Source organism: Harpegnathos saltator, unplaced genomic scaffold (genome assembly GCF_003227715.2).
Source record: "Harpegnathos saltator strain DR-91 unplaced genomic scaffold, Hsal_v8.6 scaffold376, whole genome shotgun sequence".
Classification (NCBI taxonomy): Eukaryota; Metazoa; Arthropoda; class Insecta; order Hymenoptera; family Formicidae; genus Harpegnathos; species Harpegnathos saltator.
The window spans coordinates 62473-78214 of NW_020230179.1; positions in this window are offsets into that span (position 1 = coordinate 62473).

A 15742-nucleotide genomic window follows, 5' to 3' on the forward strand; every position below is an offset into this window, starting at 1 on the left:
ATATTATTCTGTACCTCGCCTTTCATTTTACAGTTCTTTCGCAACGCCTCGTCTCCCTTCCGTTTCTGCCCGTCGCGTCGGCTCCGGCCGAGCACCGCGTCGCGAAGTACTGACCGATAACGAGAGAAAACTTTCAGGACCGGTGCGGTTATCAGCGGTGCGAACAAACGAGAGTCGTCGCTCCTTTCCCCCTCGGAAGCGAGCGTACACACTTTGAGTGAGTCAGCCTAAATCGACGAGATCAGTGATTCATCTGCAGTGCAGAACGACATACACGGTGAGTCGCGAGTCGCGAGGTGAACGCTCCGCGAGTGAACCCGCGAAGTTAGCTGCGGGAAGTGACGGAAGTGATTCGGGTCAACGTTCAGTCAGCCAACGTCGTCGGCAGTCGCGTCGCGCCGCTTCCATTTGGCCGTCGCGACCGGCGACCGCGGCAGCAGCGCGCGATCCTCGTCGATCGATCAACGGCGCATCCACGAATTCCAGATTAGCGGACCGCCACCGGGAGCAGATGCCAGGTGTCAATTACGTCGAGCTGGACGCGCGATATTCCGCACCCTGGAACACCCACGTCGACGCGGCACTCATGGGCATTCAAAGCACCGCGCAGTTCGTCGAGAAGTACCACCACATTATTGGTAAGTGAGTCGAAAAGCGACGAGGAGGCCCGGTCGCTTGCCGGAAATTTACGACGCGAAGGAGGGAGCAGCCGTCCTGCGAGCAGCAAGTCTCTCGGCGGAGTCGCGCGATCGGACGCAAACGCGTCCCTCTAATGAGACGCTCGTATACGTTAAGGCGCGCGTCGAGAGGTTACAGTTATTGGGTGTCGAGAACGCGGACGCGAGAGCGCGAATTTCCGCGCGAGCGGGAATCCGCTTGTTTGCAGGCGAGCGTGCGACAAGGAAAGAATGAGAGAGAGACAGAGAGGGAGGGAATGAACGGCGCGGCTCGTAAATCTGCCTCTTCTTATGTACGCCTCGTCTTTGACATCTTCGCCGGACGCTGAAGGCGCGAGTAAAGCTGATCGCGCCATGTGTAACGGTAAGCGTTTTACATGACACTGATTCTCCTCCCTCTGCCTGTCGGGGTCGGGCGCGATCGTAAAGCATTGGATTTACGACATTGTTCGGGCGACTCGAGGCGCGCCGCTCGCGTAATGAGGACCGTCCCGCGCACGCGCGCGCGCGCGCGTGCGCATGCGCGCGAGCGGGCGCGTGCGAGATTCGTGACGCGTTCATCGCGAGTGATGTAACCTCTCGATATCGCGGGGTTTCGAACTTTTTTGTCGACCTTTTCGTCGAACGCGAGCAAGTTGGATTCTCGGACTGTCGCGATTGTCGCGATTCACTCGTTTCGTGGACTTGTTCCTCGCGAGCTCCTCCCTCGTCCGTGATATGAAAGATGAGTCACGCGGCGCGCGAGTGAAGTAACTCTATCCAGAGTACTCGTATAAACAGATGACGCGCGAGAAAAGAGAGCAGAGAGAGAGAGAGAGAGAGAGAGTTTCGCAAAAATATATAATACTTGTGTAACACTGAAAGATTGTCGAGAGGCGTCTGTTGATTGCCCGAAAGTTTTCAAAGTTACGCAGAGCGCCTTCGAGAAATCTCTCTCGTAACGCTTTGTATACAAAGATAATTTTACTTTGGTGAAAATAGCACTGCTATTGTTTTATTCCGATGAGAATAGAGTTACAGCACGCGCGCTTTAAATTTCATACACGTGTATGTGTATGTGTGTGTCGAAACCTTTTTTTCTCTTTTGGGCGTAACGAATGCCAATCAAGTTTTTATTTTTTATACGCAACGATTTTCATCGCGATCAACATTGGTCGCGATCGCAAGGAATTTCAATGTAGAACGTAGTATCGTTGCGCTCGGTAGTTGCGTTGGAATCGTGTTCATTTGTTCAGCACATGTTCCCGCGTAAATTCTCCTTTCTTTCTCGCTTCCATCCTGTTTATCCTGAGATTGAAAAATTGCCCCTGTCGGCGGAGGAAACAACGGGAACACTGAAAAACGCTATCCACGTGTTTTTCTGCCGCAATTAATAATAACGATGGCGTGTTTCGCGGCGGTTGAACACGCCGACAAGTCATTCTCCCTCTCTTTGCCAACATTTTTTTCAGCCGAAATAAATCAAGTGGCGCGGTATTCGCTGATTCAGCAATGCAGCGCGCATTGTGCTGCATCATGAGTCTGTTGTTATTATTAAGATGATGAATTGAAAGTTTAGACAAAAACTTTGTCTAAAGCTATTTTGTCTAAACAAAACCGTGTCACAAATTTTATGCATCCTCTTTGTTTTAGTAATTTAATAAACGATAGAGTATCAAAGGCACACGGCAACGCTAGTTTATATAAATAAAAATAAAAGGTCTCAGGGACGAGTGAGTGAAAAAAAAACTAAGTCTTTTAAGAAATAAGAAATTCCGTCGTTGAAAATTAAGAAATTGATATTAAGGAATATATCTGGTCGCTTCGCTAAAAAGCGTGTGTGTGTGTGTTTTTACTTCATAAATATACACTGTATATACGAGTTAAAAGTGTCGCGCGATTTAGCACATTTAGCTAAAAGTCTCGCGAGATTTAGCGCGAAATCTTTCAAAAATATCGCGTCCGTCTCACAGCGCGAGACATCGGCGACATAAATACACGCGATTGAACAAAATTTCATCTCGCAGCGTCGTGCGAGTTTCACACTCGTCCAGTCCTTCGATCATTTCACCGTGTCGCGTGTCCGTGTAACGCGCCATATATAGCTCGCTGTAAACGCATCTGTCCATAAACAAAGTCAAGATCCGAACTCGCGCGAGCGAGGAAAGCGTCGAGAGGCGCTAAAGATTCTCCGCTAATCCGTAAATTACACATTCCGCCGCACCGAAATCTCGTCGAGTCATTTGTTTCGAGCAAAATCATTTCTTCGTGGACGTATTCAAGCGTCACAGAGACGAGTCTGTGACGCCGTTATATATAAATACACACCGAGCCGTTAATAAATACACTCGCGTACACGCCTCGTCTCTGTTCACTCTTTTTGTTTTAAACGGTATCGCTCAGATTTGGATTGAGATTATTTACACCGTCGCGTAACGCGACGGCGCATACGAGGAACGGAAAAAGAAATCGCGTAATCCGAAGCCACGCATCCCGAGGATCGCAATTCGCGATCTGGAGTCGCCGTCGCGCACCGTTTCTGTAACCGTTCATGAAACGTGATAGACAGCCGGACAGTGATCGGAGGTGGACTCGTGTGTATATATTTAAAGACCGTTTCGTCGGGGATTTCCCCGGTCCGTCTTGGATACGTCAGGCGGACTGACACCTCCGATAATCCGTCGGGCCGCGAAGCTGCGTTTAAACGACTAATTGACGAGTTTCCTGGTTCGCGCGCGCGTCCCCGCGCGAAAATCTATGAAAGATCCGACTGTTGCCGGCAAACGAGTGCACAATATTTCGCAGTTCGAGTTCGAGCGCCAAAGGTCATGCTCGAAATGCGTTCACACTGTCAACGTGTGTAATGCTCCGGGCGTCCGCGCTTCTCACACAACGTCATTGCAACCTTTTTTAACCTTTCGACGCACATTCGTGGCTCGCGATCCGTAAAAATATAATTCGCGAAAAGTGGTCGTGGAATTTTATTATTTTGCAAAATATCATCTCTCGTTTCTTTGGTATCTTTTACATCGATTGAAACATACAAAGCGGTGTAGAATTATTATTTTACCATCTGTTTTTTTACTTTTGAATACGCGTACAAATAATATCGTTTTTTGTTTGCGACAAACATTATTCCGCGGGACGAGTTTCGCCCGATGAAATGTTTATGTCACGTTAATTGGAGATTATCGAACGGCGCGCCCGAACGGCGTGCGGGTGTAATTTTTAACTGCAAACAGTCGACGGCGCGCGCGTCGAGCCGATGAATAATTGCGCGCGCTCACGCGCGAAATCGTTGCGATGGAATTAACTGTGAGTGCGAGCGCAAACACGCATATTTCGCGACAGAAAAAGCCTATTTCGGGTTAATAGATCGCCTGTCGAAACCGTTTATGCGTCTAGTAGTAGGATCAGTTTCATGGATTTCTGCCAACTATTGTGACTCACATGATTGTGTTGGCGTGTTTATACGAGCTCACGCACACACACACACGCTCGCGTGCAACTCGCGAATCCGCGCGCGGCCGGGAAACTCGTGCTATACGTCGGGGAAAATTTTCGGGTTGTCACTTTCTTAGGTGTAACAGCGCCCTCCCGTCCAAGCGTAATGCAAGAGATTCAAATTCCCTCTCGGTCACGCGATTTATCGCAATTATCGCAATGTATCTCGTGCGGCTTGGGCGAGAAGGAACGATAAGAGCCAAATTGCAGATGTAATTTACGTATATACGCAGGTACTAATTGTTTAACTGTCACGAAGTGCCGGAAAGTGCCGCGGCGGGAGTCTTGTGTATCTCACCGATCTATTTTCGGCACGTGCGAGAAAGTTTTATTTCAAAAACTATAAAAGCCGCTTTTAGAAGACGCGCGCACCGCAAAGGTTAATATCGAAATGTTTCACGTATACGAGACATATAATCATTTGTTTGAGTTGTACAACACGCACTCGAATCAAAAACTATCTCTTTCTAACTCTCTCCCACTTTTTCAATACGCACGTTTTGCACGATCGATTGGGATATTTATTTTACCGAAATCTCACCGAAGCTCACAGCTGTGAGAACTTGAAATTATTTATCGAATATGAGCCATGAGATTTTTACTTAAGGAACGATACTTGAACATACGTATCATTACGAAGAGTTCGAGACTCTATCCGTATGATTCGAAAATATATTCTGTCTTTTGCTCCACAATCTTTGGTCCGTTTCGGAAATAGGCAGAACAGATGAAAACAATGGCGAGATGCAAAAGACGCGTATCAATATGTATCGTTATTAAAACACCGAAGGAGACTCTTTTCTCCTTCCGTCAATTCTCCTTCGCAAAGTGCGATGATAGAATCGCCAGCAGCCGCGCGCTGTCTTTCAATTGTAAATATCCATATTGTCAGTGTAGAGAACGTTTCGCCCTTGAGAACAGCGTTCGCGCTCGTGTATTGTTTCCCCGAGAGCTCCCGGTACGTACGTTATTAACCAGCAGCGACGTTATTAGAATCGCATCGTCATAAAGTCGCGAAATTTTGCAGCGAGAGAGAGAGGTAAAGGTACCTCGCGTGATTCGCGAAAGCCACGGACTTTAATTCCGGAGCCGCTCTCGTCACCCTCGCAAAAGCTAAATTGATCCACTCGGGTATCACTCGTGTGTCCGCGAGATTATCGTCGGCGATTTAATTTTCTTTTTCATCGCACACCTCCCGCACGCGAGCGACGCACTGTGCGTATCACACGGTGCGTGTGATGCTTGGCAACGGTCTGCTCGTTTTCTCGCTACCGTCTGGCAAAGGCTCCACCATATAATCCATAAATAAGCCCTATCCGCGTGTCGCGTTCGCGTGTATTCGCGATGTACGTAGATAGTCACAGGTAGCCGTTGAATTCGGACGAAGCTGAACGCGCGCGGCAGCGCGCAGGCAGTGCACTCTCGCCGAAAGGCCAAAGGCCTTGGGAGAGGGTCTCTTATTAGATCTTGGAACAGGATGAAATTCAAAAAAGGCAAACGCACGTGTACGCGCGAGCGCTCGAATTTACAACGTCTCGCCGGCCACGAGAATCTCGAGCTCGCATGAGCGTGCGCGAGCGATCGCTATTTCGTCACCTCTTCGCGGATCTATCAGTTGCAAGGGACAAGAAAGGATTTTGTACAAGGATTGTACAGAAACGTGAATTAATTGGAATTAATTGCATCGAGTCGAGTTTTGAAACACACGTGGCTTTCGCGACTAGCTTGTCGCCCACAGCGTGCTCGTCTATAAGTAAAATTAAACTGTGCATCATTCTATCGTTCTTTGACTCATCATCGATCGAGACACTCGGCAGAGAAACCAGAGTGTGTGGTTCACACACACACACTCTCTCTCTCTCTCTCTCTCTAAAAAAAATTTAATTATTTAGGAGATCCAAATTTTACCGTAGAGGCTCTAAGCCGCTTGTGTGCGCGCGCGCGCGCGCGAGAGAGAGAGAGAGAGAGAGAACTCTAATTATAAATCTCACTAATTATACGCTTCAAATGGTTGTTGTTAGTCTTCTATGAAAAGATTCGCGGCATTAGCCCATTCTTCTGTGACAGAATAAACTGTCCTAAAATTAGTCTAATTCTATTGCAAGCATTAAGCCAACCGTGAGAACTTCACGATCGATGCCAGCGAAGGTACAAATGCCGGCATCATGCGATGTCACGTTGCTCGTTTCATTGACTAAGGTAAGACCCTGCTTGTCGATTGCGGCAAGCAAATGATACGAAAGTTTCAAGCGGCAAAGGTGTGCCGTAGAAACGCGTGAGACACACTAGAGGAACCAACGAACTAGCGACCGAACATTTCTAAATCTGTCTTTCAAATGTCGGACTTTTATTTCTCATGGCTGCAGTCGATTACATCGCACACAGCAGGCCGCTCGCCGCGTTTCTCATTAGAAACGATTGCGCAATAATTATTCAAATGTCAAACGATCATTCGATGATATCACTTTTCTCCTCGTCGATCGAAAAATCAGACCGTCACCGAGAGTGTCCTGTTTTGATGTCTTCTCGTTTTGTAACATTCGTCTCGCGACAAGTCGGTCGTCACTCATGTTTTATATCATGACTGTAAAATTGTTACAGTACTGTAACAATTTTAAACATTGTTATGCCGATGCACGCTCATCATCGAACGGGCATCGAGCGCCTCGCTCTATCAGCCGTCGAAAAGTCAGTCCTCCGCGAGTGTACTTGGCGTTTTCGCGATTGCTACCCGGTGGACTTCCAACGGGTAACGTCGTCGTCGTCGGGGGAGATCCCTCCATACGGTAGCGGCATCTGGCGTCTTCTCTTCAGGAGGGAGCAAAGCTCCTCGGAGCGGAGACTCGCTCGCACCGTACGCGTCGGGCACCAGCATGGGCGCGTGCGGCGACCTTGCGGTATTTTTGCGCCGATCTAAAAATAATACGCGCATTTTATAATACGTACGACGAGTTCTAACCCAGTCTCGCCGATCGACGATATCGAACTATATCTATGTTACATCGCATATCTCGCGAGGAATAACGCCGGGAATACGGCGCGCCGGCGGCTACGTCCGAACCGCGCCGATCGACCGGTGCGGAAAAAGATCCGCACCGATTTTTCCCTCTCGCGTGTCGATCCGCAAATTTCCTCGTCACTTCACGGCGATCAGCGATCGCGACGTTCGTTCCACTCGGGGAATCCTTTCTCTCTCGAAGAATTCGTTCGAAAGGACAGCTTCGTTATGTATTCCTCTTTTTTTCTTTTTTTTTTGACGGAGCTGCGGACGAGTCTCGCCGTGCTTTGAACGCGTCATCGTCGTCGTCCCGGCGCGATCTCTTATCGGTTCGCCGTTTTATATTCGCGTTTCTACACGCGGAAATGGGTCGCGCGATGGATATCTTGACATTGCCAGTTGTGAAACGTGCGATACACTGCCGGGATTCACCCGACGTGTAAGCGGCGCGGCACCAAGTGGTGGCGATCATGTGAGCACCAGAACAGAATTATCGTGAAGGAGGGCCAATCCGGTATTTCTGGCGCGATTGTCCGGCGAAAAATAGATTCGTATGGCGGTTCGGATTAAAAGACGCCACTGGGACGATTATTCTGGCGCTGGTTACGCTACCGATGTCCTTCCGTAATTCCCTCTCTCTTTCTCTCTTTCTCTCTCTGTCTCTCTCTCTCTCTCTCTCTCTCTCTCTCTCGATCTCTCTCTCTCTCTCTCTCTCTCTCTCTCTCTCTCTCTCTCTCTATCTCCCTCTTTCCCCGTCCTTCGTGTGACCGCTTTCGCGTCTCTCCATCATTATTTTATCGTAACTGCAGTACGCAACGCTATCTTCGCTGAAAGACACGGCTCGATAAGAGACGAATTGCTCACTCAGGAAGAGAATTGATAGCAACGAACGCAGCTGGAGGCATCTCGGTCGGATTGAGAGATTGAGATTTGGTTTATTACTATTCATATTCACGAGTGTTTAGACTCGACTAGAAATATCAGCAGTTAAAGTATTAATACTTCCGCCACAATGGAATTATACCATGCCGTTCCAGTCACTGATTAATTTCACGCAACACGCTGCGCTTGCCCCCGATCTCGTTAAATCCGGGAAATCCCCGTCTACAATGCCGTATTACAATGAGATAATTATTTGTGTACGGACGAGAGCGCTAATGCGACCAACACGACTCGTTGCATGATTCATCGACCGGCTGATTAATAGCCGGCGTTTGTGTATGTGATTACTTTGATTACAGATTTATGATCGGCCATTCAAGGCGTTATTCCCGAAATGTTGCGCGGCCGAACATATATTATTATTATAGTCATCTCGCGCGTTATAATGCGCGGGCCGGCGCACCTTCAAAGCGTTCCGCCGAGCCTTACTCCAAATGTATATTTATTCTCGCCCCTTTCTTTTTACTCTCCGCTACTATAAATATTATCGCTCTAAGATTCGCGTATACACGCACACTTTATCAGCACTTTGACGTTAAAAATACGGCGGGGGGGGGGAGAAGGGGAGTTACGTCAAATTTTTCAACTGGCAGCCGTCACAATATTTCATAATAATTGCTTAATCGCTTAAGAAGTCGGAGCGCGGGCCGCGAAATTAGAACGGAGTGACGATTTGTCTTAAAGTATCGCGCGCCTCCAGCGACAGACATCGCGCTCGCTCTCGCCGAAATAGAAAATATCTTCCTCGACGTCTCCTTCGATATTTCAACTGTCTGGCGAAAACAAAGGACCAGCGCGTCTTAAAGAGGCGCGCTCTCTAAGAAGCTGGTCCTTTGTTTATGACAAACTCCGTCTATTCTGATCTTCACGCCGACGCGCCCTTAAGTCTCATGAAACAAAGTCGTTTCTTTCGCTTAGTTTCGAATCGGAGTCGCGGCAAAATCGACCTCGCAGTTGTCCAGAGATGTTCAAAGAGAAAGAAAAGACGCGACTAGCTCGAAGGAGGTTGCGTGATTTCTTACGTACGGTGTAATCGAGCGGCGTTTTTCTCTGGAAGTGTCTTCTCTGGAAAAACAAAATGTAGCGTAAGTGTGGCTTAATTTGATCGGATCGACCCTTATAAAGCGTTTGTTTCATATCGTCGTCGGCTCGCGAGATAAAGCTCACACGATGACACCGCAGCACGTTTTTGCCCACGTATAAATCCGGGATCGGGGATTACCCAGATCGCTGTTGGCCATGGAGGTATTTAGCTCTGCCTATCCTGGAGGATTTGATTCGTCCTGGTGCTGGTGTTGACGCACATTGGATGGCTCTCGAAGATTGAAGCTTTCAGGAAATCCGCGTGGTAACAACGTTCGATCTGCTCCACGCTCCATCGACGTTAGGCTGCAAAGTATCCACTTTATTTTTGTTGTGACGTCACAGTTACAGCATATCGACCCAACCAACGTTTGAACGTAATTTTCAATTCTTTTTGTTCCTCGAAAAGAACAGAGCTCTTATATTATAATTCTGCGACACGTATGCAGGGTTCGTAACGTTGTTCGTAAAATTCGCAAGATTTTTTCTCGAGATATTTTTCTCAAGATACTCCTCTTGATTAACTTTCCACTCGTTTGTATAAAATAAAAAGATGCAAATTTCGTGCACAAGTTATCAGTGAATATAGTTGACATGTTTAGATATTATCGGTTGCTTAAGGCTTCGATTTCCGCTGCTAGCCATGTAAAGTTGCTACGTAGTTCGCGTAATGCTTATGGGCAATTTCTCAAAATCGAATTCCGTATATCAGGAAGTAATCTGTCAGGCAGGTGGTCGTTAGATCGCCAAAGAGACCCTTCGAGATTATTAGACCTCCGTGCGAGGCCGAAAGGAAACTCCAATATCCCAAAGATCGTAAAAAATACTGGAGTAATATACGTCAAGAACAGATATCATATTTTCGAAATGATACCCCGTAAATCTGAAAGATATATTCCTTCGATTGATGCCTTTCTTCGAAACCTCGTGATTTAAATCTAAGAAGATAGAAGATAAGAAGAAATCTAAGAAGATTCTAAATAAAATCTAAGAAGACGTCGCGTGCAAAATGTAGACACAAATATAAAATAAAAGCGTCCCGATAAATTACAGACAATATTATGACAGCAACGAAACGTGTTGGACAGAGTTTAATTTAATTTAACAAAAACTAAATTAAAAAGAATTAAAGTACAAAAGTACAAGACGCAGAGCGTACAAAAATTAAATTAATTTAAATTTGTCTGTAATTTAATCTGTTTTACTTAATTAAATTAATTATTTTTTATTAATTTTATTAATTTTATTAATTAAGTTACAGAGTATAACAGTATAACAGAAATTAAATTTAAAAGAATTAAATTACGAATTAAATAGAACGCAGAGAGTACAAAAATTAAATTAATTGAAACTTATCTGTAATTTAATTTGTAATTAAATTAAATTAAAAAACAACTAATTATCAACATAACATTGTATATTTAATATCATCGATATAAAATATAAACAGCGGAATATAAAATTACGCATTTCCGCGCCGACGTGGGAATTAATACCACGAGGACACGATAAATCCCGCGATATTACGATAGTAATAAGACCTTTCGACCATTCCAACAAAGATGCTCCCTTTACCGACATGTAATATGTATATGTTATATGCTTACGCTTGTATTACGTTTTATGTGTTCCATGCGGTAAATGCGTGAAAGGATTTGGTGGCTCGGCACTGTCTCCCGGATGTTGCCTACAATCGCCGTTTAGCGGCTCGTTTATCATTTCCGGCGAGCCCGTTCCGCTTTCCGCGATCGATAAAAACGCGGTCGTTGTCAAGCGGCGTACCTGTAACGCATTGTGTTGTGCGCGAATGCAAAGCTGTTTGACGGCCGTAAAGGTACAACGGGGAAGCCGTAAAGTCCTATCGCGGAACTGTCTCACGTGAGAATCCGCAGCAAACTGCGTGTTCCACGTCCGACATACGATATGAAGCAGTCTAACAAACATCGAAATGATTAATGTCAAATCCGAGCACACAACAACTGTAAAATTTCCATTTGTTTTCTTGACTTTGCCGCTCTTGAAAGCGATGTTCGAACGCTACGTATTTCTTCACCTTGGTCTCGTTTCGAGAAAGAGAAGGAGAGAAAGAGAGCTCGGTATCATTTCGAAAGGCGCGCACGTAAATCTAAACAGGTGCGAAGGCTGAATGCGCCGTGCCGCTTCTCCAGACGAGGAAAGAACTGAGCGCGGGATGCGCGGCGCGCAAAAAAGTGCGCTGGTAAATCAGCGAGGGAGGAAACGAAGCGGAGAAACGACACACGTCGCTCTATCTTTAGAGTTCGCATTTCGTCGAGCACTCGTCGAGAGACGCCGAAGTGTCTGCCGGCGAGCCTTATCTGAACTCGTCCGAAAGTTTTGGAATTCCTTATTGTGCTCACGGATGGCAAAATTCGCGCGAAAACATCGAGGAATATCGTCGGGCTTTTCGCTTTACACTTTTGTAAACAACGGCAGAACGGCTACACGCCGCTCGTATTTGATTCAACATACTTGGCATAATATTGACATAATATTAGCATAATATTAACATCATACAAGTAGGTCACGGGATATATAATTAGAGATATAAACTTTTCGAGTCTAGAATCATAGAAAAATAAATAATAACTACACAGATAATAAGTTTCTCTCTTAAAAACGAGATTTTTTATAGAAGGTATTTAAATGCCGTAAAAATAATAATAATATACATTGCGATATCTTTGAATTTTTATCTGAGTGTTGTATAAAGGAAGGAAAAGACTAATAAAATATTACGAAATTATTTAATTTCGTGAAGAGAGGGAATTTTCTGTAGGAAACGAGTTTCCATCGCACTGAAAATATTACAAAAAATCGGAATCAAATATGGCGGCTCTTGCTCTCGGACGGTTTCTCCATCGGACACCGGCAAATATATTCCGCGCGAGAAAATATTTTTCGAAAATAACGTTCGGGTTTCTTTCATTAAACTCGCGGTCATACATTGCCCGTGTTTCTTCACTGCTACTTCACTGCAGTCTGGAGGATCGGTGTAATTTCGGTGGATAGGAACTCGCATGCTCGGTAGCGAGTAAACCATCTCCCTGTGTTGCTGCAAAAACCCCCACGTGTTTGCAGACAGCAAACACAACGTGCATCGGCGTAGTAGCATGAATTTTAGAGACGGTAAAGTCAAAAACAGCGGTTTCTTCGTCAAATAACACAATGCGAACCACCGAGATGTGTCGTGTTGTTCGTGATATTTCTTCTCTCGCGCCCTCCACTTTTTGAAATCCGCACTTGCGACAGCCTAATTGGATAAATTAATCGAGTACTCGAATTTTCCACACGAAGATTACAACTTGGCCGTCCTGGACAAGTTTGCATCCAAGTTTGTCGTCATCTCTCGCTCTTCGATGCCGGCGCCTGACTTTGCTGTTTTGCCCATTGTTTCCAAAGTGCTCTCACGCGTCCGTACTCCTCCGTGACTACGAGTGTTACATTAAGACTCGAGCCGACGAGCAAAAAGAAACTCCACTAGCTAATAAGTCTCAGTTAACTTGCTTCTGATTTACGGTCTTTGTATAGATCAGCAGTAGGTGTGTTAGTCCAACATATATAGGGCCATAGGGTGACCTCCGAAATAATTGGGCGACAGATACTTCCCTTCTTGAAAATCCGATCAATACTACCTTGTAACGATTTTCATATATTATATTGTAATTCTGTTTTTTTTATTCCGGCACTTCACCCTTTTCTTAAATGAAAATCGCCGATTATTCCATTACTCGTTCAGTCTCATTAAGCGAGCGAACGCCGGATTTTCGCCGGATAATCTCGGAAATTATGAGCGGCGTCACCTGATGATGAATGGCTAGCACGTGAGCGGACGTGAGCATTTTAGTCCGCTCTCGAAACAGGAACCGTTACATTCGACACCGCGATCCTTCACGATAATCCAATTAGTAGTAAAATCCATTTCATACCGACGGTTTGGAATATCACACCGAAAAATTGATCGAAACGCCGGTGTGCGTCGCATGACGCGCCTCGTGTTAGCCTATTAATTAACGCGGACGCGATTGCATCGGTTATCAATTTTAGAATGCACGCCGCTGCGTGTGCGGAGCACACCCCCAAATCGACGGAGACGGGGGTGCGAACAAAGGGCGCGCGCGCGCGCTTTGTGAATTTTATACGCAATTTTCGCTCGAGTGAACAGGTCGCGGGTCTGTGCTCTTCATATTTCAATATTTGTAGCTGAGTCTTAATTGAAATGCCGTTATCCTTTTCAGGAGTTTCAGGATCGACACGTTTAGATACACGCCCGTCATTTCTTTATTTAATTCGAATATCGTCGATAAAATGCAGCAAATTGTTACACACGGAAAGAAATCTCAATTCGTGTAACAGAATGAGGACTGAAGCGAAAAGTCGGTAATAACGATAACTCTGTTATCACGATCGAAGGCATTCGGCTGCATTAAAACTCGATTGAGATAATTGAAAACAATTGATTGGCTGAAGACCTTCTGCGGGAAGATTTCCTTCTTTTGCTCAAACAACGGAAAATCCACTGCACGTGCCGAGTTTTTTCTTTTTTTCATGTGTGAATAAACTTGACGACGCCGTCGCAAAGTTTCACGGCAAGCGAAAGAGAAATCTCGTCGTACTGTTGACAGATGTTACGCAGATGTGTTACTTTAACATCAAATCAGTCTCTCTTTTTCGACTCTCGCAAATTCGTCCGATTCCTCGAGAGATTAAAACGGGGCTCGCTTGAATTTAAACGAGTAACGTTCCGTCTATTTTCCCTTGGTTTTCGAAAGAAACCGAGCAGCGCGCAGGTTCTTTGATGGCCGCATTTCTTATCGTAATCCATAGCCCATCACCTCGGGTCTTCCGCATTGCGCATCGATACGCTGCATCGCGAAGTGCCCCGCGAAGTATCGTAAATGCTGCTTATACATTCACCGCAGCCTTCGGAATATGAGAATCCTTACTTTATTCGCTCGCTGTCGCGCCGATATAATACGTGCAACAGGACTCAGAACGGGACGGGGGTTTCCACTGACGACGGATGTATCGGGTACAAAAGAAAATTTGTCATTTTCCCATGAAGCCTCGTAGAGAGGAAATTAGGCTATTAAAAGATTCCGGCTTCGACCGAAGTACAACGAAAGCGACCTCTCGCAGCGACCTGTAATTGGAGGGATTATAAAGTTTTCACTTTTTATGACTCCCATTTAGTCACGGATAACTGGGAGCAGTGCCATCAATTGAGACATGATTACCCACGACAGGGCATCTATTTTGACACCGGTGACAACTTGCTTCAGAGTGTCACCTGCGATTGACACGTCAACGCGCGCGTCGACGAGCGCGCGTCGTAATTACACGAGCCGCGGCTTGATCGCTGCTGTTATCGTCATTACTCTCCACGTGGACTCCATTATAAACCGAGACACGTATAAGCCATCTTTTCCCCGCGGCCATGACTCGCTGAGAAATATTTACGGATCCCATGATTTACGATTATGCCTCAAGTTATACCTGCGTATTTCCCATGACGTGCATCGCGCAGCCATGAACCAGAGTACTCGAGGATACTCCTCGACTACTCCCGGCTGCTTTCGCCACTTCCTCGTCCGCGATCCTCCGAGACTCCCCGAGCGACGACAGCCGCACCTCGTGACGCCTGCCACTGGCTTTAATTCATCGGCCGGCGGTGATGAGCGCTTAGCTAGCGCGTTCTGCCCGCGATGCGACATCGTCATCCTTATTCGATCATACGACGACGAGGAGGCGGGTATCATGCCGTCACGACGACGTCGTCAAAGCCGACACTGTTTCGTCGAGAAACGCCAGCGGCTGGCTGCGCCGCCAGAAAGCGCCGTCGGTATTTGGCAAACGTATGACGACACCGCCGACGCTACCTCCGGTTAGTCTGCTGGCCCAGGTATCCTAGACCGCAGTCTATACCTTCTCTTCTTCCTCGGTCTGGTCCGTCGTCGTCTCTGCAGCGTCCGTCCGTCCATCCTCATCTTGCTCTCTCTCTCTCTCTCTCTCTCTTTCTCTTTCTCTTTCTCTCTCCTTCTTTCTCTGTCTGTCTGTCTGTCTCTGTCTCTCTCTCTCTCTCTCTCTCTCTCTCTCTCTCTCTCTCTCTCTCTCTCTCTCTCTCTCTGTCTCTCTCTCTCTCTTTCTTTCGCTCGCTCCCTCGCTCATTCGCGTTTCCGCACGAGGGAAGGAAGAGGTAAGACGGGGCCAAGACGCTTTTAGACACGGAGCGTCCACGAGCGTCGCGACGCCCTGAGGAGCAGCAGTCGCGTACTTTAGGCAGCTTCCACCTTGCCGGCTCGCGGGCAAGCGTAACGCGTGCGATTTCGTGCGACGTCGTCCGGCCGTCGAGACGTCCGCGTCGTCATCGTCGTCGTTGTTGTCGTCGTCGTAGTGCCGTATCGGTTTACTCGCGCCGTAGTGAGCCCCCGTTACCTGGAGAACACCGTAAGATAGTGCTTCTCCATCCGAGCGACTTACCTGATTCTCACTCGAGGACGACCCAAGTGCTGTCGGGTCCACCGAGCCGGCCATTATTGAC